The following is a 15,344-nucleotide window of genomic DNA, read 5'->3' on the forward strand; positions in this document are numbered from 1 at the left end:
TGCTCCGTGAATCCAGCCGCCAGCGAGACACTGCCTGAACATGGAGCTAAGCGGTCCCTTCCCCTGCGCTGCCAGGAGAGGAGCAAGCAGCAAAACAGCCTGTGCAAAAAGAGGGTGTTCACAGGTCCCCTCTCACAAGCTGCATGGCTTTCACAATTAGTCTGTGCTAACAAGCATGCTGATTTTTTTTCTTTTAAAGAAACCAATTTTTCAGAAATTCAAATTTCATACAGCCTTTCCTCCAAATCCTGTTTCCTCTGCCAGACCAGAGGGATAAGCTGAGAACCTGAGACAGCCGAGAGTCACCAAGCTGAACCATCGCAGCTTGAAGGACGCAGGCTCCTGGAGCTGCTGGCTGCCAACACTGTATTGACCTTTTTTCTCTTCCTTCTGTTTTACCAAGTAATTCCCAGACACAGCCACTCTGCGGCAAGACGCCATTTGATATTCCCCAGGGAGTCTTGGAGCATTTCCTCCCCCTGGGATCAGGAGTGGGGAAAGGTTTGTGGGTGCTTGTTCCACAGCTCTGGAGAGCAAGTGCAATGCAAATCGCACAACTTTCAAAGCGTATTTCATCCAGAGTTTTAAGAGAGAAACCAAATTACACAGGACAGAAGCTCAAGACACACAGGTTGAGACTTTGAGAAGCGCTCACTGATTTTTTGTTCCCTTGGGTTCTGCCGAATGCCTTCGAGGATGCCGATTTTCTGAGGAGGGGATATTCAAAGATCCTCCAAAAGAAGACATGCAAGAACTGAAGTACCCAACCTAATCACTGATGAAAAATATGGCCCAAACCAATGACACAACCTTGTGTTTTGAAGGAATAACGAACCTGGAAGAGCCAAACTGTCAATGCACCATCCTCATCATTCAGCATGAAACAGCTACGCAAAGATTTGAGGATTCGGGTAGAGGGGTGAGCATGCCTATGGAAAAAAGCTTTATTCTAGATTTCTAGCCCATTTTGGTCCCCCTGGCTGCATGTCCAGCCCATAGACCAGAAGCAAGGCCAACACATGCTGCCCCGCAGGACAGGAGGCTCCTCAGAGAGCTGAGGCCTCAGCCACATTGAATCTAAGCAACAAATCTTCACCCGCGACTTCAAACAACATGACAGGCTGGGAACCTGTCATTAAGTAATTAAGAACCTGAATATTTTTACACCTAGAATATATCACTCTAGGCCACACACAAGCAAGCCAGCCATTGCTCCACAGCGACAGTGGGGGGAGCCTCCAGTGCCGGCCAAAAATGGGACCAGGAGCTGGTGATCCAGGAACAAAAATAAAACCTTGGGGTTGTGAGCCAGGCTCGTCCCAGCCAAGCTTGCGTGCCAGAAGTTTAAGAAGGGGGTTGTTTGCTGACAGCTTAAAGGATTTAAGAGAAGGATTAACTGTGGCTTTGCTGATGAGGGAACTGGTGGCAAACTCGGAGCAATCCCATGAGGATGGGAAGAAGCTGGAAGAGGACAGAGAAAGGGAGAATGAGCCTACGATGGCAAAAACCACAGGGACTGTTTGCTTTGCATAGTGAACTCAACGAGGAGCTGCTCTTCCAGGCATTAACAACCTTCGGTTGCTGTCTACCAAATAAGGTGGACAGCTCTGGAGTCCCACCTTCATGGGAGAGCACTGGACCATTTGGGGAACCACATATGCCCAAGTGCTGTACAAGTGAGAACATCACAGCCATCAGTCATGAGTAAAGGTGCTCAAAAAGAAGAGGTGCAGAAGGCCTGGAGGAGGAGGACCTAGTGGTGGGAGTCCTGGTCTGGAGATGGGGTAGGAGGGAAATCCTGCTACAGAGCAGCAGGCAGCAAGGAACCTTGGATCAGCTACACTGGCTGATCCAGGAAAGCTTCACATTTGTTGTCTAAGAGCTCCACAAAGTGTTTACAGCCAAGTCAGGCTTATATCTCAGTGGACGTAACAGATAAAAAGCAGGAGGCAGCAGATCTGCTCCAGCTCAGCTGTGCACGCAGCTGGAAGGGTTCATTCCAGCAAGCACGGGATGCTGGTCACCAGGAACATATGTAGACAGATCGATGGACTTGTCTGGCAGGCTGGAGCCCAGCAACAAGGGCATGCTCATGGGGAGCAGCTAATCTACCGGTTCAACCCACTCCAGCTGCTCAGCAAACGAGCACGGTCCCCTTAAGAGAAAGCACAATCAGCACAGATTTAGCTGGAAGAGGGTGGGGATATCGCTGAGCTCCCAGCCATGGTCTGAACCTTATCTGCTGCTTTAATACCTATCAGTGCTAATACAGATTATAGGATTAGTCAGGATTACTGAAGGCAACCCCCTTCGCCCCAGGCAGCTAGGATGGGCATGGGTGTGGTGTAGCTCTGGCATTTTCCTCTTGCACCCACAGCCCTTTGCGCTGCACCTTTGGGAGAGGAGGAGCCTACTGGAACCATGGCAAGGAGGGCCTCCACGAGCTATGGCAGCCTTGAAAAGTCAACCCATACACAGGGGAGTGAGACTGGGTTCTCTGGGAAGAAAACGAAGCCTCACCAGCCAAAATCCCAGCAGGAGTCAAGTTTGTTGTCCCTAGGGTTGCCTACCAACACAGGCAACGTTCAGCAAGTCTTCATGGACCGACACCACCACCAGACAAAACCATGCCACCACACTCCAACCATGGCCACCCTGGCCCAAAGCCCTCTTTTACTAACACGAGCATTTGTGCAGCGCTGGGAAACTGCCTGGTTAAAACCTGCTTTTGGTGTTGCACGGCATAGCTTTTAATTGGATCATTTTCATGACCCAGTTCCCCACATGATTGCACAAACCCTTGAGCATCAGTGTGGGAAGAGGTAGCCAAGAGCAGGCAGGACACCTCCTAGTGTAGCAGCAAAGTTCCAATGCTCACGCAAGTAGGCAGGAAACTTCCTGTGCCCGAGCTCAGGCTGAACATGAACTTTGTGAGATTTTCCATCTTCCAAGAGATCACAACCAAGTATCTACTGTGTCCAGAGAGCCATCTCCTGAAATCTGGGTGGGCCAAAAGCAGTTCAGGACAACAGGCAAGACTGGAGATCCCAAAGCCGAACATCACCCCAGTGCTGCCTCCTGTCTCCATGTACCCTGCTCCCTTCTCCAGGTAGGAGCCATCAAGTAGGAAGATCATGGCTGCAGTCTTCCCCCGGGCAGCAGGGAGGAAGGCAGGACCTCACATCTCAGCCTGTCATCATTCAGGACAACCCAGCTCTTAAGGATAAGGGTACAAAGAGTCGTGGCAAGCTCCTGAGCAACAGGCAAGCTGTGTGTAGGCACTCAGAGGATGCTCGACAAGGACAGCAGGCAACAATGTGGCAGAGGAGGTGGAACAGTCCACTTCTGATATCCGGACAGATTTATGGAGGAGCCAAGAAAATGCAAACTCTCATTTTGGGACGATTTAGCTGGTCAGCACAGCTGCGGTTTACCAAATGCCACAGAAATGAAGCTTCACTGGTCCAGGGCACTGGTTGCTGTTCTTCACACCCAGCTTAGGGGAGAGCAACATCTTGAGATGCAGGCAGGCTTCGGCACACGCCCGCATCCTGACACTGCCGCTTTTGTGCATGAGTTGGCTTTGGTGGGAGAGCCTTCCAGTATGGAACCACTAGCACATGCGAAAGAATCACAGAATGGTTGAGGTTGGATGGGACCTCTGGAGGTCATCTGGTCCAACCCTCTGCTCAAGCAGGACCCCCCAGAGCAGGTTGTCCTGCTCTAAGGGGGTGTTTTACCTGGCTGCCCTGCCTCCTTTACCAACGAATCCCTATCCAGCACCTCCATACAAAATCTGCACACTGTGCATCATCTCAAAGCACAACCTGTCCGAAGGGCTTTGCAAGTCAGATACCGCCGACACCAAAGGTGGAACCAAACCTGGCTCCTCCAGTTCCCTTGCTTCCCCCACAAGGACAACAGGAGGGAATGGCAGAGGCGCTGGCGCAGCCAGAGACAAGAAGACAGGCTTAGACATTGGGGCAAAGACCTGCAGGTAAGACACCACTGTTCTGAAATTACCACCTTCCAGAGCCAAGCTCAACTTCCCCAGGTAGTGCACTCACACCCACATGACAGCATCCCGCATCCCACTCTGATTCAAGGATGATCCTTTAGATCCAGCTGCAAGTCCAAGGCAATCCCCTTGTCCTGTCCCCTGCAAAAAGCAGCTCCTCTGCAAGGTGAAGCCTGGAGAGCTCCAGTGTCTTCACAGCAAAACACCACCAGGCTAAAACTACCCAGCAACTAGGGCAGAAGGCATGTGAAGCCCAGGCCACAAACTGCTAATGTGCGCATGAAAAATATACACGGATAAAAGATTCCTTCCCCCCAGGCAGAGAAGGTCTGAGTAAGGACAAAAATCTTCCCCAATTCGATCACACTTCACTCAAAAATATATACTGCATGATCACCTCTCCATGAGAAACAAGATGAAGTGTCGAGATACGCAGTACCGGACTTTCAAAAAAGCCTAACAAGCAACCCTACGCTGAGATTGGAATTTTGGTCCAGAAAAAGCAAGCAGCATTTGCCACACCAGGAACACAAGAGCTGCAGAAGCTGCACCGGGCACTTAGGCAACTGCCTGCCAATAGCAATAAATCTGACACCGGTGCCAGGACAGGTCAGTTAAGTCCCTACAAATTCGGGTGACAAGCCAGCTGGAGTCCTCCAGCAAGTCTCCAGAGCCAGGCTCCCTGCCCTGCCCCACTCCCTGTAATCCCAGGCAGGAGCCAGAGTGGTTCCTGGCCGACATGGAGGAGCTCTATGGGCAGAGCCACCAAGCCTGATGGTGCTTTCCGAGTTCATGTTCCTAGAGCCAAGAGAAGCCTCTGAGAAGGAACACGCTGTCCCACCGATGCAACCTCCTCCAGGTTAGTATCAAAACTGGTTATGGAGTCAAGGCTATCGGTCATGACTTTAATCCTCTCCTCACCGGTGGTGGTGTCATCCCCTAGTTGCACTCACCCTTCCCTCCTGCTCCCTCCAAAGCCGCTGGTCATTTTAAATGAACTTGAGTGGCAGCATGGTCAAAGCCTGGCTTTGTGTATTACTCAAAGGGCCATGACAGCCACTAATGTTCTCACCAGGAAAGTCCCACTTACAAAGCATGAACGCTAAGGCTTGATGCAATACACAAGCCACCAGCAAGAGGTTCAGAAGAAAGTCCTCCTACAAGCATGCTTTTCTTAATAGTGCGTTAAGAGTTGTCCGTGTTCAGTTAATTGTGAATTAACCGAGTTGACCCAAAACAAGCAATCCCGCATCCTTTGGGAGAGGCAAGGTGCAGCACAAATCCAGGGCTGATCCCATGCAAGGCAGGGGAGCACACTAAGCTTCCTCCAGCGGATCTAACTCTGCCCCTATGAAGCAGATGGCATCAAAACCGTATTTTGTTTCATGGCCACACCACTTCGGATAACACATGCTGTGTATACCTACACATCTCATCAAGGAAGGAGCGTAGCTCCTTTTTACTGCACAAGTTGTCAAACAAAGTCACAGCATACGGACATGTGATTTTTAGTGAAAACACTGCCAGAAGGAGCATGATGAAGGGGGCAGAGTTAAGGCTGCTGCACTCAGCTTAGCTCTGCACTTCCCAGGTGCCGAGAGCCAAACACTCCAATGCTGCACCAACTTACTTTTCAGATGGCTCTTCATACAATACCCTAACGATCATCCATTGCATCCTCAACACCTAAAGCTATGCCAGCTATCAGGCTCAGTACGTTGGTTTGTGGCAGGATCAGACGGCATCCTGAAGGAGCAAAAGCAATCCATAGCGGGAAGCGATGAAGGTGGATGGGTGCATTAGCAGGTTCGACTGTTCCCATCAACCCGACCACATGCATGCAGATCTCTCCTCTCAAGGATTCTGTCACCTCAACCACAATTTCCTGCAACCTCCCTGACCACTATTAGATCATCTCACGCAGCACGTGACAAACTCAAACACTCTCACGGAGAATTTATAGTCCTATAACCCCCAGCAGGAAAGACCAGCTGGAGCATTTGGGGTCTTCCCAGGGTTGTTCATTGTTTTCACCCACAAATTGTTTTACAAGAGAAAGTCCTGAGAGCAGTACTTAGTCTCAAGCAAAGATTATTTTTGGCAGCTTTATCAGAACAGTTCTCACTCCCTTAACCTCTTCTTGGATGAAAGCGCATTTAGCAAAACAGTCCAGATGTTGGAATATCAATAAAACAAAAGGCAACGGTACAACACAGTCTTGAAGAGCCCTTTACAAACAAACACAACTTTGGGGGGTTTCTGCTCAGCAGAACCTGGCCCACACTCATAAACCAAAACTACATGCTTACCTCGCCTGGAATCAGAAAATAAAGGCTGGTTTGGGTTACCCATCTGCAGGACATGCACACAAGAACCACTCCTGCAGCTCTCCTTCCCCTAAATGGTCAAGCAACTCGTACCGCTCAATAGATTTTTAATCAGATTTTCCAAAATAACAATTTACAGAAGTACAACTGAGCCAAACCCCAAAATGAAAAACTCGAGCTGAGAAGATGTTATGGGAAACTCACCGTCAGCTCTAAGCGAGGGTCTGGAGAGCAGAGATGAATTTCCCATCACAGCAACAAGTTTGTCCAAGCAAGGAGACACTCCTCACACATGCCTCAGTTTGAACCCAGAGGGTTTTGAATGCATGAGGGCTTTGACCCTCACAGCAGCATTTTCCGTACCCAGCAACATTTACCATTACCATCAACAATTTAGAATCATAGAATGGTTTGAGTTGGAAGAGACCTTCAGAGATCATCTAGGTCCAAGCCCCTGCCATGGGCAGAGACATCTTTCACCAGACCAGGTTGCTCTAAGCCCGTCCAACCTGACCGTGAACACTTCCAATGACGCGGCATCCACAGCTTCTCTGGATGACCTCTTCCAGTGTCTCGCCACCCTCATTTCTTCCTTATTTCCAATCTAAACCTACCCTCTTTCCATTTAAAACTGTTGCCCTTTGTCCTGCAACCACAGGTCTTGGTAAAAACTCTCTCTCCAGCTTTCTTACAAGCCCCCTTTATATATTGAAAAGCCACAGTAAGGTATCCTCAGAGCCTCTCCAACTAAACAAGCCCAACTCTCTCAGCCTTTGTCCACAGTAGAGGTGTTCCAAGTCCTCCGACCTTTTTCCTGGCCCTCGTCTGGCCCTGCTCTCACAGGTCCATGTCCTTCCTGCACTGGGGACCTCAGAGCTGGATGCGGTACTCCTGGTGAGGTCTCACGAGAGTGGAGTAGAAGGGAGAGCCTCTTCCTTCCACCTGCCGGATCCACTTCTTTAAATGCAACCCAGGAGACTATTTGCTTTCTAGGCTGCAAACGCACATTGCCAGCTCACATCCAATTTGTCACCCACCAGCATCCCAAAGTCCTCCTCCACAGAGCTGCTCTCAGCCCATTCACCCCCACCAAGTCTGCAGCAATAGCAAGGATTGCCCCAACCCAGGTGCAGGACCTTGCACTTGGACTTGTTGAACTTCAGGAGGTTCGCATGGGCCTACTCCTCCAGCCTGTCAAGGTCAACTTCTTGAAGAAATCCAACCGTATCACACTACTGTCCCAATCTGCAAGGCCACTGTTACTATAAATTAAGCACTCCTCTCCTCCCAAGCCATACCAGCCATCTCCAGCAGGTCTGGGATGACTTTCATCAACTGTTCCCGGAGTGCTTGGCCTCATTTCCAGCTGACAGCAAAGTCTCCAGTGCCTTGAAGGCAGCTTGTTTTCTCCTTCTTCTCACTCAGCCCAGGGGAGGCAGGAACCCTTAACATGATCCCGTTAAACCAGCCAGAAGAAACCTAACCCACCTGAGTCCCAGCCCTGTTTTTGCCCTTTTCATTCATAGGCAATCTCAGCATGAAGCTGAGTGAGATTTCTTGGGTTTCCTTAAGTTCTTCTGCCAAGTTCTGATTAAAATCATCCTAAGTGGTTTTCTCTTTATTTGATTTCCTATAACTGAGAAGTAAAGCAGACCTGAGAGTGGCACTAAGTGCTGGAGGTAATAGGCACCAACACAGCCAGGCCATCTGAGTCTCCCACGCTGGCTCCTTAGGATCAACAGGAAATTGAAAGTGATTCTCTTCCCATCTCCTGTACCAGACCATCAGCTCCCAGAGGAGACTGGGTTTTTAATGGCCCTGCTTGCTGGCAGGAGGCTGGAATCTCTTGGTCGACGTGGGCTGCCGAGGCACCTCTCCCTGGGCACTGCTTTAGAACCATGTTTGAAATGGGTTGACCGATGAGGATGGTTCCCAAAGGCTCTTGGGTAACGCACAATAGCAGAGCGGTGGGTAAGGAGCAAAGCATGGCACCATAACACAGTTCTCTGTGCCCAGAAATGTCCAATTTAACAAAACCCTGGTCCCCTGCCCCAACTTCACATGCTCCGCTTCATGACAATGGCTTCAAAAGAGGAGCCAGCCTCTCATCACGGGCTCCCTGTGCTATCAGCTTGGGATCTGTGCCAAATTGGATTCCCCCTCCTTGTCCAGAAAATCCAGCTGCTTCCGTGGCCTAGAGGATGAAGCCATTGGTTTCTTGCCCAGAAACAACAGGCACCTGCAAATCTGGTCGCTCTTGTTCCTGCGGCCAAAGGCTGGAGACTATCAGGACACCATGAAGATGTGGTGCATCTCACCCATCCTCTTCTCCCGGCCAAGAGCGGCTGAGGAGAGCCTCTTCCCTGCATTTGACCCCAGGGCTCAAGGCACTGGGAGCATCAGGTACGGAGGTGGTGCAACAGGAACCCCAAAACATCCTCCATTCATACAACAAGAAAAACCAGAACCAGATCTGCTGCTGCCCTCTGCACGGTATCTTCCACCTTTGAAGGGCCCCACCAGAGGGAGGTGCTCCTGCTAGGAGCCAAGTCACTACTGTGGATACACAGCCTGGAAATCCCAAAATTTCCATTTTTTTAATGCCATGCACCTTCTCACACCCTTGAGGGAATGGGTAAACAGAGAACCCACTTACAGAGATCAGCACACAAGCTGGTCCAAGCACCATTGAGTTAGCCACCACAGGGATCGCCAACAGCGATCTTGGTCTGTAGGATGGAGCAGAGAGAAGAACAGGCTGAGAGCCCCTCAAAAGCAGGGCCTTTTGCTGGGACGTGACTCCTCCACAAACAGACCAAGCAGTGACCCAGCAAAACCATGGGCATGTTCAGTCACCCTTACGCTGGAGGACGGTTTCACGTGCAACCTTTGCTTTTTTGATGCAAGATCCATTCCCTTTAGAGCATGGCCCAAAAGCTGAACCACCCACTCTCCCTGCTAGCAAGGGGCTTTAACTCTTCCCCCAGGTCAGGGCAGCTAAAAAATGCTCTGCTTGTGGCTGTAGGGTTTCTACCAAAAGGCTGGTTTCCTTCGAAGTTCAGCCCCTCCAGCTCCCTTCACCCCGCACAGAATGCGGAGTATTAATAGCCGGTCTGAAGGACCATGAAACACTAAATACCAAAAGAGTTCCTGTACCTTGAAATGTTAATGCCAAGCAAAAAAAGAAACCTTCCTGTTAGCAAACCCCCTGGCTCTGTGAGATAGAGACGTACACACGATTGCCTTCCTCCCCTCCAAGCCACAGAACAGCAAACAGCACTCAAAACCCTAAAACACCCCTCCACTTACAAGGCATCCTATAGATCTGCTTGTCTCCCCAATGCCCAGACTAGAGAGGCTTCACCAGCACACGCCAGCTCTGCTTGATGACTTCGTTACCACCTCAAAGAGCTGGCTGGTGCCCAGCCATCCTCCCCTTACAGGATCCTTTGCAGCCTTCCAAAGCGATCTCCCCCAGTCCCTGAGCATGCACTGCCCAGCCCCAGCTCCCTCCTCTTATTCCAAGCCTCCCTTCCTTGCTCAACCACTGGAGCTCAGCTCCGGCATTGATGTCCCTCCTCTTTCCCATAACTTCGGTCCCTTCTCCTTGCAAAGGGCCTCTCTTGTCTGTGCTGTGGAGGGTGACGAGGACACAGCAGCTGAGGGACCGGAGCAGAAACCTGGGGTTGTGTGTCCTGCCAGGGAGGGTGGGTTGGGCTCCCAAGCTGGCAGGGCAGCACCAGCTGGAAATACTTGCTTGGAGCTGGTGTAGTCACATTAGCTGCAGCTCTCAGCATGGAACCACGAGGACATGACAGCTCCTTCGCTGCACCATGCCAGCGAGCAGCATCCTGGCATCAACACCAGCTTTTGAAGTACTGATTATTTTTGGGATGCCCTCCCCAGGGAACAAGCCCCTTTCGGACAACACACCCCATGCCTCCACTCACCACCATCCATGGACAAACCACCAGGTGGATGCAGCTCTTCCTTCTCCAGCCTGGCTGGCGACAGGCTTGAACCCAGGACTGAGCCCCAGCTCCAGGGTCCTCTCTTGAGGAGTGAGCCTGAGGATGGCAGCCGCCAGCCATGCAGTTCACTCTGGAACAAGCCACATCCATCTGTTAAACAGATGAGCGAGGCTGTTCCCAGCGCAGGAGGAGTACCTGCATCCCAACTACTAGGGGGGGAGCAAGTGAGTGTGGGATATCTGGGAACACCGTTCATCTGCATAACACCTGGGGGAAAAAAAAAAATCACAACATTGCATTTACATAGCTAACTGGGGGAGCGAGCTTCCTGGAATTAAATTACTTTCCACCTTGGGAAAAAAAAAAAACAACCCAACACCACAACTGCAGGATTTGTAGCTGTTAATGGTGCCTTCCTCACCCAGAGTACTTGGGTGCTCTCTGTGACAGCGTTCATGCTTGTGTCTAACAGGGGAGCATCTGATATGTGCAGAGGATGGGGGACACTAAGGCACAGAGGCTCCAGCATCAAGGAAGGGCAGCCAAAAGTCCCAACAGCTCCTCTCGTTCCATTGGTGGCAGACAGAAAGTCTTTTGACTTTTGAGTTGTACCCTATCCCACCCACCCTCTTGAAGGGATGTAAAAACGTGGCAGCCTCCATGTCCTGACTGGAATGAAAGCTTAAGCCTGCAGAGCAGGCTGTCTCTCCATGTTATTCATTGTGGCACACTTCAAGAGATCCCAGCTGAACGAGGGCCAGGCAATATTTTAAAATAAATCTAGACACTTACTGAGGTTTAAACCAATTTCAGTGTCAAGCACAGGGGAAACATCAGCAGGTATGAGCACACGCTGTTACCACATTGTATAAAAGCATTGTGGTTAATGTATTCCTGGAAAGGGATTCATCCTGTCTGCAGTACGCTGGGACAGAGCTGGCACCATTCAGACAGGGGGCAAGGAGGCACAGGAGGAAGGGAGATGGACAGCACGAGCCCTCCTGGGTTGAGCGGTGCTGGCCCAAGTCACTATGAGCCCCAGGAGAAGCCAGCGGCCAGGCAGAGGTCCTGACCCCTTCCTGCCACATCATCGCCCCAGCAAAGCCCCCATCCCAACTCCAGCCCCAGGCAACACCACCGTCGCCCATGGTCCCATCCATGCTGGTGGCACGGCATGCCCACCCATGCCAGCCTGCAACCTGAGCTCACCCCAGAAAACCCTGAACGCATGTATTTACATCAGATCAGTTCCCTGATCTGTCCGTGGGCAGGAATGAGTAACAGGGACAGGAATATCTTGAACAGATGTTGTCACCAAATACAACATATCATCAGGCTGCTGGTAGCTTTAAATCATTTCAGAGCCCGGCGACTTCATTCCAGCCCTGGGCTGCGTCTCCCCAGCTCTCCAACTCCAGCCACTGGCTCAACATCTATGGGGCCAGGGGTGGTTTTCCCCTTGCAGCCCCCGGCATTGATCACTGTGAGGTGGGAACAGCACAAGAAGTCACCCCAAAAAGTCCACTGCAATCACCAGCTGTCTTTTCCCCTGCATGGGGGTGCTGCCTGCCATCAGCTCTGAATAGGCGGGTGCCCCCTTGCCCTGCACATCGTTGAGGCCACCTCCACACAAGGACTCACAGGCAAGATGTATTTCACAGCTCCAGCCAGAAGCATCCTCAAGAGCAGCGACAGAGCAATGCACGCCGTGTTTGCATGGCAAACATCAGGAAGGCAGCAGCAGGGAAGACGCAGTGCTTGCAAGAAACCAGGAAAAGGTGGCAAATCCCTGACAAGCCAGCCTTCAAAAGCAGAGGAAGGGAAAAGCAGGCACCGCTTTGCTCTGCAGCCCTTCCCAGCGGCCTCCCCAGCTGCTGGGTGGAGAAGTAGCTTTGCTCATTAGTGGGTTATTCCTGGCACACTCCCCCTGCATCAGCTCCCCAGCAGGGCTGCCGGAGCAGCTCGCCGGGTTTTGAAGCCTTCGGGGTCGCACAGTGCTCGAGACGCATGAATCTTCCTTTAAAGAAATCTCACTCAGGCAGATAAATGGTGCTGGGTAACTGGGGTCATTAGGCTAATAAGCAGCCACCGCCAGCCTGGAAGCAAAGCAACAAACACAAGCGAGTCTACCCGAGCTGGTTAGCCTCAAAATCTGACCCATCTCAAGCAGTTACTGTCTCCATCGGAGGAGAAATTGGGTCCATGAGTCAGCAGGATCAATCACTTGCCGGGCTTTTCATCAAAATCTCTAATCAAAGAATCGGGGGAGCCAATTTGCAGCTCGGTCGTGCCAAGGAAGCAGTGCATGGACCCTGTTGAGAAGGAGCGTCCCCCCTCCATCAGCCTTCTCATTAGCACATTGTCATTCCGCTCTCGCACTTCGGCAACGGGGAGATGTTTCCTCTGTTTCCTACTGCCGTGTCCTTGATGGGGAGCCGCAGGTCCTGCTTCCTGCTCCAGCGGAGACGGGGCTGCATTTCAGCATGATGACCTATTAAACAGGATATGACAACGCCAACGGGTTGGGCATCAAAACTAACTCACCCCTCAAGTGGTCCTTCCTAATGGTGCCAGCCGGGAAAGCAAACAGGGAGAGATGCTATTTTTCCTTTATAAAACCTTCAGAGGTGGGATCATCTGAAACTCCCAGCCTGCTACATCTAGCGGTTATAAAAAAACAAAACAAAACAAAAAAAACCCAAAAAAACCCAAAAGCCCACATATAAATAACCTCTCAGCAGGAGCCAAAACTCAAACACTAACCCCACGGTTTTAAGTGAACAAGGCCAATTTCCTCCTTTGTAGCTCTTGACACATGTTGGCTGCGTGCCCCCTTCTTGCCTTGTTCCTGCAGCAGAAGGCTCCAGGCGGTGGGTCCGGGGATGATAAGGAAACAAGCGGTGTAATTCCCAAGGCCTCCCAACACAGCCCTGTCAGCAGCTCTGGAGGCGGCTGATTCCAGTGTGGCTGGAGAAAAGAAACCGCGGCAAGAGGAGCCCATGAGAGCCGGCAGCTGCCTGCATCCCCCACCACTTCCCTGGACTGCCAATGCCGCGCCGGCTGCTGTGCCCTGGAAAGAGCTGAGCCTGGCAGAGCGAGGGGTAGGAAGCAGGGCTGGGATGGCAGGAAAACAGCTTCTGCCTGGGGTCTTTGGTACAAGCAGGTCCCTACCCCAAGCATTTGGCTTCCCACGTGCCCTAAAAATCCCAGGGAAAAATGAAATACAGGATTAACACCAGCTCCAAAAGGATGGATGGAGTGAGTTTCAGAGGGGGCTATAAAGTAAAGGGAGGTTTCACCAAAACGCCTCCATTGGGAGGTTTTCTTCCCAAACTCCAGCCCCAAGACAAGCAAACCCACGCTGGGCACTACCTGTCATGTCTGGGACAAAATCACAAGCATGCTTCAAAGCAGAAGGCTGGGACCAGCCTGCAACACCCCATCCTGGCTTTACCCCACATCAAGTGACTTGGCGTCCCAAACCACCACCGCGAACACGGAGGAGTGCTCTTCATCCTCACCTTGATGGGGATCTCGGGTCAGAGCAGCTCGCCTTTTGCCAAAGCCTCCCATCAAATATCTTGACGTTTAGGGTGGGAAAAGCCATTCTGGTGTGTTGGGCTTTTCTGCAAGCACAGAAGGCACTCGGCATGCCGAGGGCTTGAGCCCTTGGCACGGCAGCTCCCCGCTCCCATGCCATTCCTTGGGGAGGTCAGTGGTCAAACCACATTTGAACCATTTTATACAGGAACAAGACGCAAAGAGCCACCGTTGGAGGGTGAGATGGAGTCCTAAAAGGATGCACAGAGAGCAGAGCTGGAAGCTCCGAACAACGTGAATCCGCTGGGCTGCTTTTCTGATGCCACCATCAGCTGGCAAAGGAGAAGAGGACAAGCACTAAGGGACGGCAAGCACCTGGTGATGGCTGGGACACTGCGACAGACGAGGCCATGGCAGAGCCAGAGACATTCACACTCACCAGCAGGACAAGACAAAGTGGCAGCACAGGATTAGTGGCCACATCTCCACAGCCACGTGCAAGGAGCTGCCTCCACCATCAGGTAGGGGCCAAGCCCACAGCAAAACTGGAAGTAAGCGCAATATCCAATGTACAGAAATGTTCCTAAGAGTCTACGGCCACCTCCTGTTGGGCTTGGACCTAGCAGAGCTGCTGCCTTCTGGGCAAATCTCGCCTCTTCAGGCTAGAGCCATCCTTCCACCCCGGCCCTCGCCCCTCCGTCCACCACCAAACCTCATCCTTCCCACCAAAAATGGCTTTTTAAAAAAAAAAAAAAAAAAAAAAAAAAAAGGCAACTGTCTTTTGATTCCAGTCAAGGAATTAATGCCCCGGTCAGGCTGGGATGGGCATGAGTGTAGGAATGGCACTTGAAGAAACCATGGAGGTCTTCCTCTATGGGTTTAGGGGAAGAAGGTCTGCACAGATGATGCCAAAGCCACACTGCAAACTGCTGGACAAGACAGCAGCAGCAAGGACAACCTAGGGATGTATTCTGGGGGAGTATTTCTTTTTCGGCAGCTGCCACCGGCGTGGCACCCCACTTCCTCTGCCACCATCTGACCTCCCAGCCACGGCCCAAGCACCACCTCCAATGCCATGCTGTCCTCCCACAGAACCAGAAATGTATTTTCACACCAGCTTTGGGGCCCGTCTGCTGTGGTGTCCCCCACCTTACAACATCCCCTCACCACTGGGCCACCCATAGCAGGGGATCTCTCCTTGGAGCACATGCAGGGCATAACCATACTGTGTTTGGGGGACAAAACACAGGGGGGAAAAAAAAAAAAAAAAAAAAATGTACTGGTGGCTTCTACCCCCCTCTCCCGCAGAGGGAGACGACTGAATCCACTTTCCTCACTGCCCGAAATGGCAGCGCACGTGACCCAGAGAGGCCTTTCAGAAGAGCCGAGTCTCCAGCAGCTTCTGTTTGCCTTTCCCTTGTTTGCAGCAGCGTCGCATCTGGACCCTCGTCAGGAGAGAGGAGGGAAAAAAAAAAAAGCAAACCCTCC

At 51.6% G+C, this 15,344-nt stretch overlaps 1 protein-coding gene and 1 long non-coding RNA gene across 4 annotated transcripts in view; both read right to left on the reverse strand.

Moving 5' to 3' along the window:
- ZNF609 (zinc finger protein 609) overlaps nucleotides 1-15,344 on the reverse strand; it is a 58,041-nt gene that overhangs the window by 37,272 nt on the left and 5,425 nt on the right. The window lies entirely within an intron of this gene.
- Nucleotides 13,086-15,344, reverse strand: part of LOC118452802 — a 4,244-nt gene continuing 1,985 nt past the window's right edge. The window contains exons 2-3 of the long non-coding RNA XR_004842645.1: nucleotides 13,838-14,107; nucleotides 13,086-13,283 (exon numbers count right to left, since the gene is read on the reverse strand). This is a non-coding gene — a long non-coding RNA (uncharacterized LOC118452802). The remainder of the gene's footprint in view (nucleotides 13,284-13,837; nucleotides 14,108-15,344) is intronic.

The sequence above is a fragment of the Egretta garzetta genome, unplaced genomic scaffold (assembly GCF_000687185.1).
Source record: "Egretta garzetta isolate BGI_Z169 unplaced genomic scaffold, ASM68718v1 scaffold287, whole genome shotgun sequence".
Taxonomy (NCBI): domain Eukaryota; kingdom Metazoa; phylum Chordata; class Aves; order Pelecaniformes; family Ardeidae; genus Egretta; species Egretta garzetta.